Raw genomic sequence first — 17,150 nt, forward strand, 5'->3', positions numbered from 1 at the left:
GCTACGACTTGCTGTATGGTGTCCGAGTGAAGTCATGTCGCTAGCTGCCGAAAATATAAAAGTGGGTAATTATTTACAACACTGATCTCTCACCAATTTGGATGATCTTGAAATATGTTATCAAGGTCTTAATTCTGAACAGCTTTTCCCGATATATATTACCGCTGTTCGACCTTAATTTTCCAGATATTCGCAAACTAAATCCAAGAAAGAAGAGTTTTTATACTTATTTACGTAGAGAGTCACCCCGCATGATCTTGATACAGATTGTTCAGGTCATTGTTATGTAAACCCGGGACTTTAATGCTTCATAACTTTTGAACCCATACTAATTGTCAAAAAATTTAAAGTTTCGTATTGCGAGAAATACTCGTCTTCATTTTCATTTATGGGTACTCGAACTTCATTTACATAATAGAGATCGGTATTAGTGAGACTAGTTTTTCCGCGATAAGAGTACAGCCCCTTCACATCGTTCAGAGAATATTAGATTAATTGAAATTTATGGCAGCGCCATAGAGCACTTATGAATTTCCAATGGATTTTTGTTTGTAAAATAAAAGGAGCGCCATCAGCTGTACAATTCATTTAAACAAAAGAATCCTTCTCGCAAGTTTGTAGCACTTGCATCGCACATTTGTGGCCTTATATGCAAAGATTTTAATCGCTGCCTAATCCGTATCGTAACTCGAGTTAGTAAGTGGCGATTATAGTAACGCTTAATTATCATAAGAGAACCATTCTCAGAATCTGCGGAGGGTGGGTTGACCTGTATACTTGGAACGTGTTACAAGAAACGTTCAAACATTTAATTCGAATCGTAACCCACTTTAATTGTGAAAGATGATACTATAACCAGTAAGTAGCGAAGAGTCGCATAACCAATGTCGTAATAATAAGAATTTTTTTTATTGTATAAGTATTGAAGAATATTATACAATGTAGTACGTATAATACACAAGTGGTGTATATTTAATTACCTACCTACATGTATATAAAATATAGGTACAGTGTATGGAACTTTCAATTCCAGAGAATTATTAAATGTCCATTATCATTCAAATATAATGCTCAAAATTTAACTGAAATTTCAACTCTGAAAATACTATTACTATAAGCTATTACCAATTGATAAGTTGGCATGCACTAGATGGAAAAAAATGTTTTGCCTTGACTATCAATTGTAATAAATGTAATTTGAACTGATGTAATAAACTGCTGCAAAATTTCCTTTGACTTCGAAAAAAGGATTACAATTTTTTATTGCACATCGTATTCTACTTACCGAGGTGGCAAATAGTCTCAAAGGAACCATTGGTCGGAACTGAATATTTTTCTTGTAAATCGCTGTTGAAGTTCGCGTGAGAGAGTAAAGGAACACGATATTCAGTGTCCTTTTCTGGGGCACGAATATCGACTAGTCAGGGTAGTTATAAAATTCCGTACTTTTTGGAAATGTGATCAACGTTGTTAATCGATCACGTCGTCGCTTCACAGCTAAAAATGTACTCGCTATCTTGACCAATCGATAATCGTGTTCCAGAAAAGGACACTCGTTATCGCGCCTTTTTATTCTGTCTTGGTAATAGGTGATTGAGATGTCTTGGTATGTAGTTGATGAAGTTGTTTCGGTGATATTATCCTTCATATTTAATTTCTTTCTTGATTGGATATATTTTGGGTACTCGAGGCTTATGTGTGGCAGATAAATTTAGGGACGGAAGAGTCGAACGTTGGTCGCCTGCGTTTCGTCATTCGGTCAATCGGTGTCTCCTTAAGGGGAAGCGTCCCTGAGTTTCGGGGTGCAATAAACAGAACCAGAGCCACGCTGACAAGAGGGGTTCCTCTGGCTAAGCACAGTACCCTTCTCAGGGCACTCTTTCTGTAGCCTCCAAGCGAGGAACAACGAATTAAAAGAGTATTATTCAAACTAAGTTTTTGCCACCTTATTATTTTGCACCTAAACGACTTGTCATACATGTGATTTACGGTGTATTGCATATGTAGGGATGGAAAATGCGATGCGACGCAGGCAACGACTACCTGCAATTCAAAAGATCTGTCGGTCGATTCCAACGCAGTAGATATCTACATTGTAATGCTTAGTTCATAAGGTACGAATGAGTGACTGTTTGAGCGTGCGGTTGCTGTCATCTTACAACGGGGTGGCGTTGGTATGTTTAGGGAAAGTATGACTGTGGACAGAATGATTTCGAGTGACTGAAGGAAGAATATTTGGAACCGAGTGACTGAACTGTGAGAATCGCGTGATTTCGAAAGTGTATACGTGATTGTGAGAATGCTAGCTATGGTTGCAAGAGACAAGGTGCAAGTGGGAAGGGACGTTTACGAAGAGAAGGAAAGAATGACAAAGGATGACTGTTCAAAGTGTGTGCGAGTAGGGCGGTGGGGCAGTATGACAAAAGCAGTATGATAGAAGACAGCAAGACAAGATGAGCTAAGAGAGCGTTACGTGAGATATTACTTGCGACCTATTAAATTATATTCTTTTTATTAATCATTTCATTTTTATAAACTATTTTATATATTTGTTAAAACACGCGAGTTACTCCAATTCCCCACACAGTCACATCCTACAAATATTCTGCATAAAGCTGGTTGGTTGGTGTTCAGAGTGTCTAAGTTTAGTATGCCCGGTTGTTATATTGCCACAATACACAGGAAGAATATTCTCGAAAAAGAAGGTGGGATCTTGTCCGGATACAGAGGAAACCAAAGTTCTTACGTTTTGTGCGTTTTATTGTGTCATACGATGGAGAGTCCAAGTTGGAAATAAGAGGTAGAAGTTTTGACTTGTTCTTGACGGTTGCGTGGTTAGGATAATTCTGCTTTTATTCTTGCTTGATGGAATTCAGGAAAGTTCAAAAAAGGGAGAATTTGTTAGTAGAGAGGTGGAAGCATTTGGACCTTGATGATTCATATTGAGGGCTGGAGTGACTAAGGATCTGGACGTCGAACTGTCAGCTATGTTTAGGTTTCGTCAGATAGACAAGATATTTACAGAGTAAGCGTTTACAAGTAGGTTTACAAGTAAGCGCAGTTGTAATGTTAACAGAGCATTTTGGTATGATCAATTATTGTCTGTAGATATGTATGATGTTACGATGGGAATGTTGAAGATAGTCATTACGAATATATAAGGTATTTACTTATTGTCACTTGCTGTTTTCTGTTGATTTTCGCCTTCCATATTGAAGTTCAAGATTGTTTTAGCAATGAACCGGCGAATTTTCCAAGAACGAGGTACTCTTGTTGCTCCTCGTATCGGATACTACTTCGATTAGCACTCGGAAAAGAGCCTCCTCGCAGCGAAATATATTCTAGCGTTTAAAATTGTCGCTGCATATATTCTAACAAAAAACAAGAGCAAAACGAAGAAAAATTACACATTTATTTAAAAAGAAAACAAATAATTTATCGTTGAAAAAATTAGTACCATTTTGCGTTTTAAGATGTGACGTGTATACTCGTTGAACGCAGTTAAATGGTTAAGCCCGGGGGTGCCCGATGATATTTGTAAGTGTGATCTTTTATTCAGCATTATGTTGGTGTTCGCTCAACTGATTCAATTTTCATAATAGTATTATTACATGTTGATGACTCCGCAGGTTGGGGCCATATATGAAGTGTTGATGTTAGGTTTGTCGGTGAATTGGTGCTGTCAGTTGCTGTGCTATTATCGACTGTTTCAAAGTTCCTCAGGCATTGTCGGGTTATGTGACCCTTCTGTTTACATATGAAGCAGTTTAGTTTATCTGTGGCGATAAAGATGTGATGAATTGTGAAGATGTGTGATAGTTAAAACAGAACTTTTTTTCTATCATGTACGTACAATTTTTGACAATAAAAATATTGACGGTAACTAAATGTGTTATAAGTTTAGGTACTTACTTCCAAAGGATACAGTTATTGTTTAACAATTCCATTTGGTTGCAAGTGAGTCGAACGCTCCAGGAGGAAATTCCTGCGATTGCCACTTTGCGTACCTTCAGTGAACTTTACCCTCTCTCTCAAAAAAGGGACGTTTTAATCGAGTGTCTATTTTGACTTCGTTTAGATTTTTAGGCAGTTAATAGCAAATGTTTGATCAACTTAATTATGTAATGTCCAGTTATTGCTCGAAATAAATCCCTGCAGATTTATTTCATTTTGTTTCACATTGTGAAAAATTGTTAGAATTTTAGTTAGCATTCCATCGTAACTTACTTCGTATAATTATGATTGATAGATCGACTAACATACTCTAATAAAGCTGGACGAATTTTCATAATTTGTATAATCTAGGATATTTTATAATTCACCATAATCGATGAGCGCTAACAAAAAGTAATTCTGGATAAGTATGTTCTGTATGTTGTCAGTATTCTAGAATATTAATGCTTCTTTCTACTCTTGAAGTTCGAGAAAAAGGAGTAAATAAATATATAGTAAGTATTAAATGAATAATATCTCCTTCAACTTCTTCATCTGTTTCATTTTTTCCATTTTCACCAAATCATTAAGATTTTCGAAAAAAAAACAGTGATACTGGGTTTGATCTTTTTATAATGCTTCTATTCATTTATTGAATGAGTTTCAGCCATTTACAGTCAGAGGCAAAAAGTTATGATAGCCTATTAATTTAAGGACCTCAATTTAATACGTAACATAAATGAAATTTATTATTTATACATCTCTTTTACAATGTTTTGTTCAAATAATTGCATTAGTGAATCTAAAATGTTGATAGAATATAAATTGACGTAAAAAGGTATACAAATTTAAGAAAATTAATGCTCTAAAATGATAAGACATGTATTTAAAAAATAATCTGTTTAAAAAGTATGTATGTAAATATGTAATATTTCATAAAGCCACTTTTAGTTTTTATTATGAAAACTTGGAAATTATTCATTTTACTAGAAATTTGCATAATTTCTTAATTTGTGCAATTCACGTTGAATGCAATATTTTAGTTCGTTAGGGATTTGAAATTATCAGCCATTACCATTATCGTTCTCGCTAGATTTCCCCAGACATTCTCGATAACGCTGAGATCCGGGGATCCCGCTGGCCAATCTAAAACTTGAATTTTCACTTATGAAGAAAAACCTTTTTACTATTTTAGACGTGCGAACAGAAATATTATGATGTTGAAACATAAAATCATTTCCAGTAATTCTTGTACCAAGTTTCTTTATTTGCTTCTTGATGACATTTAAATATTTTCGATTATTCATTTTACCATTAATAAATTATATATTTATTCTTCCACGGTAAGCTGTACTGACTCAAATCATTTTTTTATTTCGTACTAATAATAGTTAAAATCATCTGATTTATACATATTAAATCTTTTTTCATCTTTAAATATTACTTTTCACTACTTTTTCAGTTGCACATGATTTTCTGCAAATTGTAACCGAACACTTTTGCGCGAATCTGTTAGTATAGGTTTCCTTTGCGATTTTCTTCTTTTCAAATATTGCACGATCGTAAATCACAATGAATATTTTTATGTTTGTTCTGAAATGAATATTTTATATTTTTAGGTTTGTTCTGACATGAGCGCTGTCTGCAATTTGTCTACCATTCATCTTCCAATTTGATATTAGCCTTATAATTTCACGGTTTTTTCATAAGTTTAAGACAAAACTTTTTTTCGTTTACAACGAGTTTTACTGGTACCATGTTGAAGAGTGAACCTTCCCCTCTTAGTAACACAAAAATTGGGTACTACAAGGCGCTACCTGGTAAGATATTAATTATTTAATTAAGGGATGACCCCACCTAGAGACATCCTAAACATAAGTGAACTTTAGGGACTTTTTTGTTAATAACCATTAGGTGAAAAATTCTGATTTTTTCTGGGTGTGTAACTATCATATTTTGCTTTACATGTACATTTTTTTAAAGTCAAAATATTACAAAATGGCGAAATTATTCGCTAACTTCGGAACTCCTTTTCGTAAAATATCCATTGTTAGCGGGCGCAATTGCAAAAAACGTTTAAGGAAAAAAATTTGTGTAGATTTATAAATACAAATATATTGTCTAAAATGTAACATACGACCTTTCCGAAATTTTAATTATTTTATAAATGACAAGCATTTGAAGTACAAAAACCAGTTTTCACCCCAAAAAATTCACTTTTAAATGATTCCAATAAAATAAATGTTTGAGATATTGAAAAAAACCGCATGCTATATTATAGAGTATACTTGGCGAGACTTTATCCTGACAAAAGCCGCAAATCCAAAACTCAGAATTTCGAGAGCCATAATTAGACAAATATATTAATTATGTTATATTTAAATTTCACGTCTTTATTTTCATTTATAATTTATTTTAAAAAATACATTTATATATATTAGAAATACTTGAAGAAAAGCTGAATTCTACCTTGTTTAGTTCAGCACAAGCACTGCCTAATATTAAAGTTAAGTTATTATATGAATAAGTTGTTATATGAATAACCTATTCAATTAAATATAATTTTCGTCAAATTATTTAAAATTTCTTAATTCTAGAAATTTATAATTATTTTAACCGCAGTATAATAGCTTCAGACGATGATTTTGAATTTTTAAGAAATACTCGAAATATAATATGTAGAATTTTCTTTTCATCGGAGTATATATTATTGCTAATTTTTACTTTTCACATTAAAGAATTTGTTTGTGATAACGATATTTTTTCGGCCTTAACTAGAGGGAGCCGCATTAAAGACGTAAAAAATGCGTGCGACTCGCGAGCCGTTGTTTGGCCGAGTATGTTATAGAACATGATATAAAATATTCTCGCCAAATTTAAAGAAAATCGCACATGTAGTTTCAGATATCTCGTGTCCGTTAATATAAAAAACATAGTTTCGAGAAAATTATGAAAAGTTTGAAGATATTCTTTCATACTAATGAAAATTAGTTGAAGCGATACCTTCCATCAATTATTCCAACTCAGTATTTCAGTTCTATTAACTCGGAAAGGCTATTTATAATTGTTTAATAATTTTTTCTTAATAATTACCAGATTTTTTGAATTTTCATTTGATTTTGCTGAACCGTTCTTTAATTGTTACTCGTCTGTATACATTGCCATAACTACATCGGATGTTTGAATTTTGAAAAATCCTTTTGCTAATATGTTCTACATACTTGATACTTTAATAAGATTATGAAAAAAAATTGATATTTCTTATCCATTTATGTTGGGTCTTCCCTTAAATTCTCACCGCCTGGAGATCGATGCAAAGCGCTTTAGAAAATACGCATTTCTCTAAATATGGAGAAGTAAAAAATTTAGTTGTTGAACGAATTGACTTAAAAAACTGATCGCTCTTCCGTCACAGAATTGAACTCATATCATAAAAGTGGGAACGAGCTATGGCTCTCGTTATTGTAAAGTACAAAAGTACAAAATATAAATAAAATTGAAGTATTAGATCATTTTCTACTCATACATCACTTTTATAACCATAAAATCATAAAATATTACTTTGTTTGTAACGACAACAATAAAATGAAACATATTCTTTAAAGGTCTGACCACGAAATGATCATTTCATATAAAATTCGCTTGAGTCAAGCGCTTGGATTACCCCAGTTGTTAAACAACGTGATTATTACGGTTGCGTACATAAGGATTAAGTTAATCATATTTTAGTCACTTGATGTACAATGACACATCTGCATCATTGCGTCGTAGCGGATCCTGTAATTCAATAAATTCGCTGAAAACTTTAGTACTTTAAAACAATTTGCTTTATTTCAATGCTGCACTATGTATTTAAATATTTACGACCAAATATATCATAATAAACTTAATATTCATTGTGAAATATTTTCTTCCTAGAGATATGTGATGAATACGCAACATTATTTATTTTCACAATTTTCATAGTATCCAATTGTTTTCTACCAACTAACTTGATAGTCATTACGAAGTGCTGTAGTTGGGTTCCTGAGGGACAAATCAAGCCTCCCGGATATTTCCCGAATTTCGTACTTGAAAGTTTGACTGACCATTCAACCAGTTAGTTACCACGCATGTTCCGAGTCTCTATAGAGCAAGTGTATTTGAAAACAGTTGGTGGTTACACCTAGATTGCTCCTTGGGCAATAGACACACCACAAACATTTGCCATATCCGCATTGCGTCCGCTTTCTAGCAGTAGTGGTGGTTAAATCGTATCATAATAGGTACAAACGAACTTGCATCTCTAAATAAATATAATTGAATTTGAAATTATTTTGTAATTAGAAAATTATCGCAACATAAAGGTCTTTCATAACAATCACCCCTCTGCACGAGTAAATTGTTTGAATTGCATAAGAACTGTAACAGTATGCATGGGGGCAATTGTAAACAAATATATCAACACAAAACGAAGAAAATAAAAAAATCTTTTCAAAATAATTGTTTCCAAAAAATTGAAATCATAATAAACAAAATATACAACCGTTTCAAATTGAAATTTCGTTTTCATTATTACGAATGTGCTTTTTGATTTACATTTTTATTTTTGAGAAAAATAAATTTAATTCTGTACTTTTTATTTGTCTTGGTCATATTAATCCACTTATTTGATTTTGGCTTAACTTTCATATATAAAAACTTTCGTCTGTTATAATTATTGTTCTATTAAATTACATTGTCTTATTTGAACTAGAAACTTATTTTTTCTTGTGTAGTGTAAGTTTTAAGATTAGTTGTAACAAATGTTTAATAAAATGGTAAGCCAAGCCAACGTGTTGTTAAAAACTATAAATTATATTAATTTCTTGATTTCTTATTTCCTTATGTAGTCACTTGTAGCATGCAACAGTTTAACCCTTTAACGCACGCAACCGAGTTAACTTTAATACGTGCGAGCTTGAATTTTGCTTTCACATATAAACACAATCGAATATACAATATATGCTACACGGTTTTGCTCCTAAGTACAATTGTCTTTGAGCTGAGAAAAGTTGCTATCGGTGTATTTCAGCAACTTCGTTTTTCACACGATTTATTAATGCCCCTTTGTATATGAAGAAAATAAAGAACGAAAAATAGGCGGAAAAACGACCGCTTTCTGATTCTTAACACATTTGCGACCGCTGGCGTGAATTCACGTCTTTTCAAATTTTATTCCTGGTTGCCGTTGCCGTAAATTCACGTCTTTACAATTTTCTAATTTTTGTCCCTGTTTGAAGAAATTGCGGCAATTAGCTTAAGATTTTCTTCATTTTCACCAGCAGAGTATTAATAAAGTGAAAAATTTAACGTTCACGACGGTCACCGATAACACTGTGGAACAACTATGTAGGGCCGTGACTACGCGCTGTATAGACCTGGACCCCGGTCACTTCTTATATGTATATATAATGTTTAATTGTTTTATAAATTTTCATAATAGTTATGAGAAAGCTTTCCACGAGGGTTCAGTTTTAAATAACTTGCTGTTTAATATGTGAATATTAAAATCGTAATAATATTGCTCGTATATTTGTATTCACATATTAAACAGCAAATTATTTAACACGGAACGATCGTGAAAAGCTTTCTCATAACTATGATGAAAATTTATAAAACAATTAAAGATTATATATACATATAAGAAGTGACCGGGGTCCAGGTCTATACAGCGCGTAGTCACGGCCTTACATAGTTGTGGCCGGCGAGCGATGGCCGTGTGGCGCGAAAGTTCCGTTCGCGGACATTTTCTTACCCTGTTCCAAAGAAAAACCGATGTCACGCTTCCCACGGGGGGTTCCTCTTCAGAAATGTCTGCAGAATCCAATGGTGCACAGGAAATTCGTGCTGGCCAACCCACTTTTCGTAGAAATGTAACAGAAGTGCATACAAAGTACGCGCATCTACCCTTTTTTAAACTTTGATCACCGTTTACAAACATTTAATGATACGCAAAATTCAAAATTTTTATAGTTACGTGATCGGGCAAGTCTCCTTTATTTTTTGCGACAAATTTTAACTGCCTATCCTTTTTAGTTTTCACGTAACCCTTGGTTTTCTGAAAAATTCGACCGTTTTTACAAAATCCCAGTTTTTTCGAAAACTGGACCTGACCCAGCAATTTGGTTTTCGGATTCATATTTAGGGTAAGGAACTCTATAAGAATTACGTAGTGGCTATTGCAAAAACTAACATAGGTCAAAATTTGTTCCACAGTGTAATCGGAGATTCCAAATTACAAGGAAATAATTATAACTTGTAAGATAATTGATATCGAATAAAAATGTCGTAAATAACTATATAGATAATGGCGTAATGTAAGAATTGCGATACCAAATAATTAATTTTTGCTACAATGAACGAGATATCTCAGCTCTACGATATCGTGATATGTGAGATATCGTGGAGCTGAGATATCTCGTTCATTGTGGTAAAAGAGTTAATAGTAAGTCTTTCTTTTTACCTTTACTACAAAAAGAATAAGTACGAAAAAATATATAAAACACTCTTGCTTTTCGTGGCAGTCAATGCATTAACGTTTCTTATTGAGTACAAAAAATGAAAATTTTTTTGATATTTTCACTACTCTCGGGAAATTTTAGATTTATAACAAATCAATAAGTCAAATAAGAACAGAAGAAAGTGTTGTAGGAAGTGTACAGTATGAGTATAAAAAGAGAAACCCATGACTAATTCCTCTATGAAATTATTAGTCAAAGTTTAAGCGACTCTGTCACAGCATAGAATGAATTTTCATTTAAAACCTATTAAAAAACATATGAACAAGTACTTGTTTCTCATAGTAAATACATATGGTTCTATTATGGTTCTTAGTTAGAAAATGAATGTCGAATCATTATTTAAAATGAGTTTGACAATATACCAGTAACATATGTATATTTTACATTGACGATTGCAGTTGAATGTATATTATTATTTTCTTCAATTAAAAAAATACAATTCTACTGTTTCTAAACAGTGATGGAACTATCTTTATAATATTTGAAGAAGTAATTATACTTACTCTACACAACAATTTGCACTAAAAATTAAAAGTAGTATTTTATATTACGCGAAATAAATATAATATAAAAATTCATTGTATTTAAAGAAAGTATTCCTATGTAAGTAAAGAAATATAGCTATTTGTTTATTAAACAGTGAACTGAAAAATGTTCGTTAAAATATGAAAATTCTAAACAGTTGTTCAAATTATGTGAGAAGAGAAGTATGCGAAAGTATACATTAAATATATAAGATAAATAAATAAATGAATGAAATAAATAATACTAGAAATAAATAAAACATCAATATTGGTTAGTAGTGAAAATATATGTATAGATCGTGATCTTCTAACAGAGTAAAAAGAATTGGAACGTATTGTGAAAAAGTTCTCAAGTTCTAAAGTTATACTTTATATAATTCTACTTTAATTTATTGAATAAAAATGTAACTACTTGGAGGTGATATAAATCCTTTCTCCGTTTGATCTTTTCATTTTATGTATTTATATAAAATGTATATTTGTATATTCTTAAGAAATAAAACATTTTATTCAGGTATTGAGATGGTTTCAATAAATCAATAAAATTTCTCGATACTCAGTTATGTATACTTACATAGTATACTTAATATATTACTTACATAGTATACAGTTATGTATACTTAATATATTCTTACTTTTTGAAGTCAAACGAAAAAATGTGCCCTTTTTGGAACTTTTATTGCCATCCAAATTTTTGGTGCAAACAAAAATAATTTATCGACCTGATTCTGCCTGATTTTCGACTATAAAAAAAAACTAATTATTATATTTTACATGCTTAATATTGAATAACTTTCATTTGAAATATTTTTGTATAGACTACACAGTTTAGAAGATTTAGGTGGTAACGTTAAATAACTCACTCTGTATACAGTTATATAAATACGAATAAAATATGATAACGGGAAACGCGATGTTCCTTGAACTTGGACAGCACTAACAAATTAAGCTACTATAAATCAGATACTGAAATCCTACGACCAACCATTGTGCAAATCTTCTAATGCCTTGGTCCTACGAGTTCTCAGCAATATGCAAATTACACTGTAACGGATTTAATACTTACGCAGTCAAGACAACAGTAAGTCGCTACTTTCCTGTGATTCGGTAACTACACGGTAATGTATTCCCTTCTTCTTTTATTTTTTCTTCCCTTAACCCGTTTGCATCATACGGAAAAGTGGAAAATTGGTCCTTATCACCAAAAACGTTTGTCACTGCATCAAAATAAAAATGGTTCAAAACGTATAGAAAGAAAGAATTCATAATTTTATTTAGCGCAGTAAAGTTAATACGCATACTCTAATTGTTTGAAACGTTTGCGAATTTTATTCGATGAACTTGTTTTAATGGATATTGGAACATGTTGACCAGTAAATCTTTATGGTAATGATGGACACGATATAACTGTCGTGTTCTTGTTCAGATATGCTCTAGTTATAATGCCTCAAAAGGTGGTGCGCATATATGCGCGAATGTTGTAAATGGGTTCAAGACGTTATCCTTTTTCTAAGCTCTTCAGTACTGATGAGAAATGTTGCACGAGAAAAATTCGTGGATCTCAGCTCACTTCGATTTCCTGAACTCTAGGTTTACCGGGCGGGTTGTTTTGACCCATTTCTTTTCTGCCAGTTGTACCGACTTTTATCCATACATCTCAGTTTTATTTTAAAATTACTGCATATAATTGTGTCGTTTTTAAAATTGTTCTTTAAAGAAAATGTGTGATTTTGTTCGTGAGTAAAATTGACTCGTGTCGATAGAGATAGGTATATAAAAATGTCGGTAAACCTAGTGTTAACAGCTTCGCTTCCGAGACTCTCAATGTTAGTCACATGTCACAACTTCTTTGCACTTCTCCTCATCATCCTCGAGATTATGTTGCGGTGAAGATGTGCCAGTAACTGTTAACTGAATTCATTAATAAATTATAATTAATTAATCTACACACGCTTCTAGGAACTCTTCGAAGAGTATTCACGAGTCTCTAGAGACTCTATAGTGCTCAGAAACAACGGTCTCTCAAAATACTGCTTAAGCAGAACAGTTTTCTTCAAAAGCATTATTAAAAAATTATATGAAGTGTGATGTTTAACGTTAAAAGTAACGAACGGGTCAAATTGACCTATTTTAGAATATTTATTTCGCATTTAATTATTAATTAAATTTGTGTATTTGCACAGATACAAGACCAGGCGACCTTTCGAATCTCAACAAGCGTATTGTTCTAATTTTTATAGAAAATTGGAAATCATTCACTCCAATTACTTGGTAGTTTTCGTGTTAAATAGAAAATACTACATTTTATAAAAATAAGCATTGAAATAGTTCCATAAGAAGTTAGAAAATTGTATATAAATATTTAAGGAATGTTGAATTTATTATCGAAAATTCTGTAAGTGTAATATTTTTACCACGGTTAAGGGGAAATTTAAAAAATTAATTTCTGTCGATACAGTATCACCGTGTTTGTGGATTATTTAACGTTATCATAATATTCATTAACTGAGATAATTATCGTTTCATTAACTTTATCTGTATGTAAAGACTACAAATACAAACTTTGGATCAGATGAGTTCTACTAATCAATACTTTAATTAACTATCTAAATACGAGTTAATTTATTTATTAATCTGCATTGACAGTATTTGTATGTACATATATACTAGTTGCAATAGCTCAACCTTTTTAGAAAGAATTCCATGACAGTTACTCGAAAATGTTTTAAATATCAATCTTCTGCACTAGTCTAAATCGGTTTTGAAATTTAATTAACTTGTTTACTCATATCACTCGTATTACGAAGATATGTTCTATTAAGTGAAGTAGAGGTACTTCAGTCTTAATCGAATTCATTAATTGTTACTCAATTATAACACGTTTCGAACCCAGCTGGTGGAAACAATGTGTCAACACGGATTTCAGATTTGAATTAGAACATGTAATTTATCATGAATATTTACCTGTACTTTAAAACTTTCTTGTTGTTAAATAGAAACACGACAAATTCCTATCAGTTAATAATTTATTATCCATGTGCGTAATCGATAATTCATAGATTTTAATATAAAAGTAAGCCCAGAAAAGTTTAAGAGGTGAAGAAAGACAGCTAAAGCGGAAGGTGCGAGTGGGAAACGTAAGTTAAGTCTCACCACAAGTGTGCATGCTACCGCAAGAGATTTTCTCGGAAATGGAAAAGTCTCGAACAGAAAATCCCTTAATTCGATGCGGAAGTTTCAAATACCATGAAAAGAAGAATGAATATTACTAGCAAGCAGAAGGATTACGAAACAGCTCTTCGTTCATGAGTAATTTCAAAACGTACAGAGTAAAAACGATTATGCCTCTTGGGATTTTCTTACAATTTATATATCTTGGTAATATAACAAATAATTAAAAGTAATTTAAGAAGAAATTCTAAAGATCTATCAAGCAGATTACTGAGAAAAAAATCATAAGTTTCATCAAATTTCTTGCTACCTTTCTGTGCAATTATTTTAAATGTTACTATTATTATAAATGGTGATTTTTAAATTTTATTGCTATGATAATTACATTCTTCTTCTTTTTCTTTTCCTTAATATTATTATTATTATTATTGTGTTATGTTGTGTTAGTGTTGTAATATATTTGACATTATAACCGTTGTAGAGGACGTATAAGAAACAAATATCCTGGCTACTATAATATAATTCGATAATTATTTAAATAAAAGGTAACCTTGACTTCACTTGACGTAACTTTGGCTTTGACACATATTTTTAGATGCCTGTTGGAGTGCGGAGTAGTGCGGTCACACTTCTTCCGTGTTGTATTAGTAGTGTAAACAGCATGCTGTTTAGCAGTATAATTTTTGCAAAACACACTTTTACTAAATAATAGAAAATGTTTGTACTTACAACGTTACAATTTTATAAGTAACACTTATTTATGACAATTATTACACGGAATGATTCGTATAATTGTTGCACGCCGTGCTTTTTGGCGGTTAAAGTTAGAAAAAATGTTACAGAAGAAAAGTTTTATTCTAAAGACATACAAGTTTTTGGTATTATTAAAACGGCTTTCTTTGGTAAGCGTAAAAAATACGTGTGTATTATCCTTTTAATTATTTTTAATTATTTCACCCTAAACAAGAAGGTTTCTTTACCATTATTTATAGTGATTTATAAATTTGTATGCAAATAATCATTAACTTCCAGTTGAACATTAAAATTAAAGAAAGGTTATATTAAACGTTAAACAAATTTTTTATTCATATTTGATAATCCAGAAGATTTCAAAGGGACGACCATTTTAAATTAAACACGATGAAAATCGGTTGAATTTTCAACCATGTAACATTGTATACGTGGTTCCAGAATTTAATATATTAATCCTTCTAACTCGACTTCTCGTATATTTACAGGTATACAGATTGCGAATCATCTACTTATTATTATAACTATTACACTATTATATTATATTCACTTTTATAACTATTAACTATTAATACATTAGGTATGTGCAACATTTCTTACCAATTTAAATAAAAAAGTTCGTGCAAAATTTTAAAAAATGTATATTTTGTTTTAATTAATTATATCATTTCCATTGTTATTGATAACATACTCCCAACCCCTAAATTAAACATTTCAACATTTCCCTTGCTTTAAGAGTCCTAAAAATCCTGTACTTGAGTCTGTAAAAGCTCTTACACATACCTAATATTATAAATTAAAATATTTAAGACTGTATGTTTAATACGAAATACGTTGCATGCCAAGAACTAATATACTTGTAATTACCAGCGGACAAATATTTATATATTTAGTTCTTTCAATATGATTAACTTCCATAACCATAAAAACGTTGATCTGTGACATTTCCTTTTTAAAATGTTAATTCTACTATCACGTGGCTGTAGAGAAGTAAAAGAATAAAAATAGAATAAAGTTGATCCTGACACTAATTTTAAAATCTAATTTCACTCACAAGAAGAGACGTGTGTATATACGTGCGTTAAAGCATTCAAAAGAAATCTAATGGCGTTTATTTTGAAAGCAACCACGCAAAAAATCACTCCCTCGTTCAAGAAATATTACAGCTTTTTAATTTTAATAAAAATATTGATTGTATCTAAAGGACTTTATACAGGATGTCCCAGCTAAGGGGAACCACATATATATTTCTTTTAATTTTTGTGTTATAAAAATTCTCTACAACATGATTTAAACTATTTCGAAGGAGGAATATCCTGGAATAATTGATTTTTTTGTCGGTTCATTTGCTTTAGAGTTGTTTTAAAATCATCGTCAGTTTTTAGGTAGAAAACGTGTATTTTTTTTATCATATCTTATAGTATTTGAAAAAATACATTCGAATATAGGTAAATGATAACCTTCTGATAATCTTGAAAGCCAGTAATGTAATGAAACGGTTACGATGGTCCTTTACTTTGAAGCTTCTTAATCAATTTCAGGTACGACGAAAGTGAAGGACAGTTGCGGTTTGGAAACGGTTCTCTGTACAGAGTGGAAAGAAATGTTTGCATTTGCTTGTCGTAGCGTAATTCTACACTTTCGGTTTGATAGGGATTAGAGGTAAAGAAGCTGCCACAAAATTGTCTCTGATGTTGAAAAACAGTATAAACTTTTTTTTGCGTTATCGTATTCTACTCGTCCTGAAGGCAAATAATCTCAAAGGAACCATCAGTAAAAAATGTATAGTTTTCTTGTAAATCATTGTTGAATTTTGCGTGGGAGAATAAAGGAACGCGATATCGATTGCCCTTTTCTCTTACACTTCGTCGTTAAAGAAAATGAGATCGGACATAGTTTATCGATCGGGTCGTTGCTCAGCTGAGGATGGCCATACCACTCGCCGCAGTTGAATTGGCATTTCTTACAATTCATTGTGTATATGTTAAACAAAATTCAATTCCCGATGGACAACCCAGGTCATAACATATCATTTTTTATGATATAATGTACCAATAATTTATTCGTAACTTAAAATATCTAAATCTATTATAATTCTACTATATAATATATGTATACAATTATGATTATTAAACTACTAAAATTAATGCTATTATATATTATACAGTACTAGAAATTGTGTTATACGTTTTGTGACAACTCGTTTATCAATTTTCTTTATTACGACTCA

The 17,150-nt window shown here is 31.6% G+C and overlaps 1 protein-coding gene and 1 long non-coding RNA gene across 6 annotated transcripts in view; both read left to right on the forward strand.

Moving 5' to 3' along the window:
* Positions 1–17,150, forward strand: part of Invadolysin (leishmanolysin-like peptidase, invadolysin) — a 379,264-nt gene that overhangs the window by 160,477 nt on the left and 201,637 nt on the right. The window lies entirely within an intron of this gene.
* LOC143176928 (uncharacterized) lies at positions 2,445–3,834 on the forward strand. Of its 3 annotated transcripts, none has more exons than XR_013001482.1 (5): positions 2,445–2,800; positions 2,906–3,025; positions 3,109–3,162; positions 3,235–3,537; positions 3,630–3,834. It is a non-coding gene; the product is annotated as an uncharacterized LOC143176928 (long non-coding RNA). The 3 variants fall into 3 exon arrangements; XR_013001483.1 differs by having other exon boundaries at positions 2,909–3,025; XR_013001481.1 differs by having other exon boundaries at positions 2,445–3,025.

The sequence above is a fragment of the Nomia melanderi genome, chromosome 2, assembly GCF_051020985.1.
Source record: "Nomia melanderi isolate GNS246 chromosome 2, iyNomMela1, whole genome shotgun sequence".
NCBI lineage: Eukaryota > Metazoa > Arthropoda > Insecta > Hymenoptera > Halictidae > Nomia > Nomia melanderi.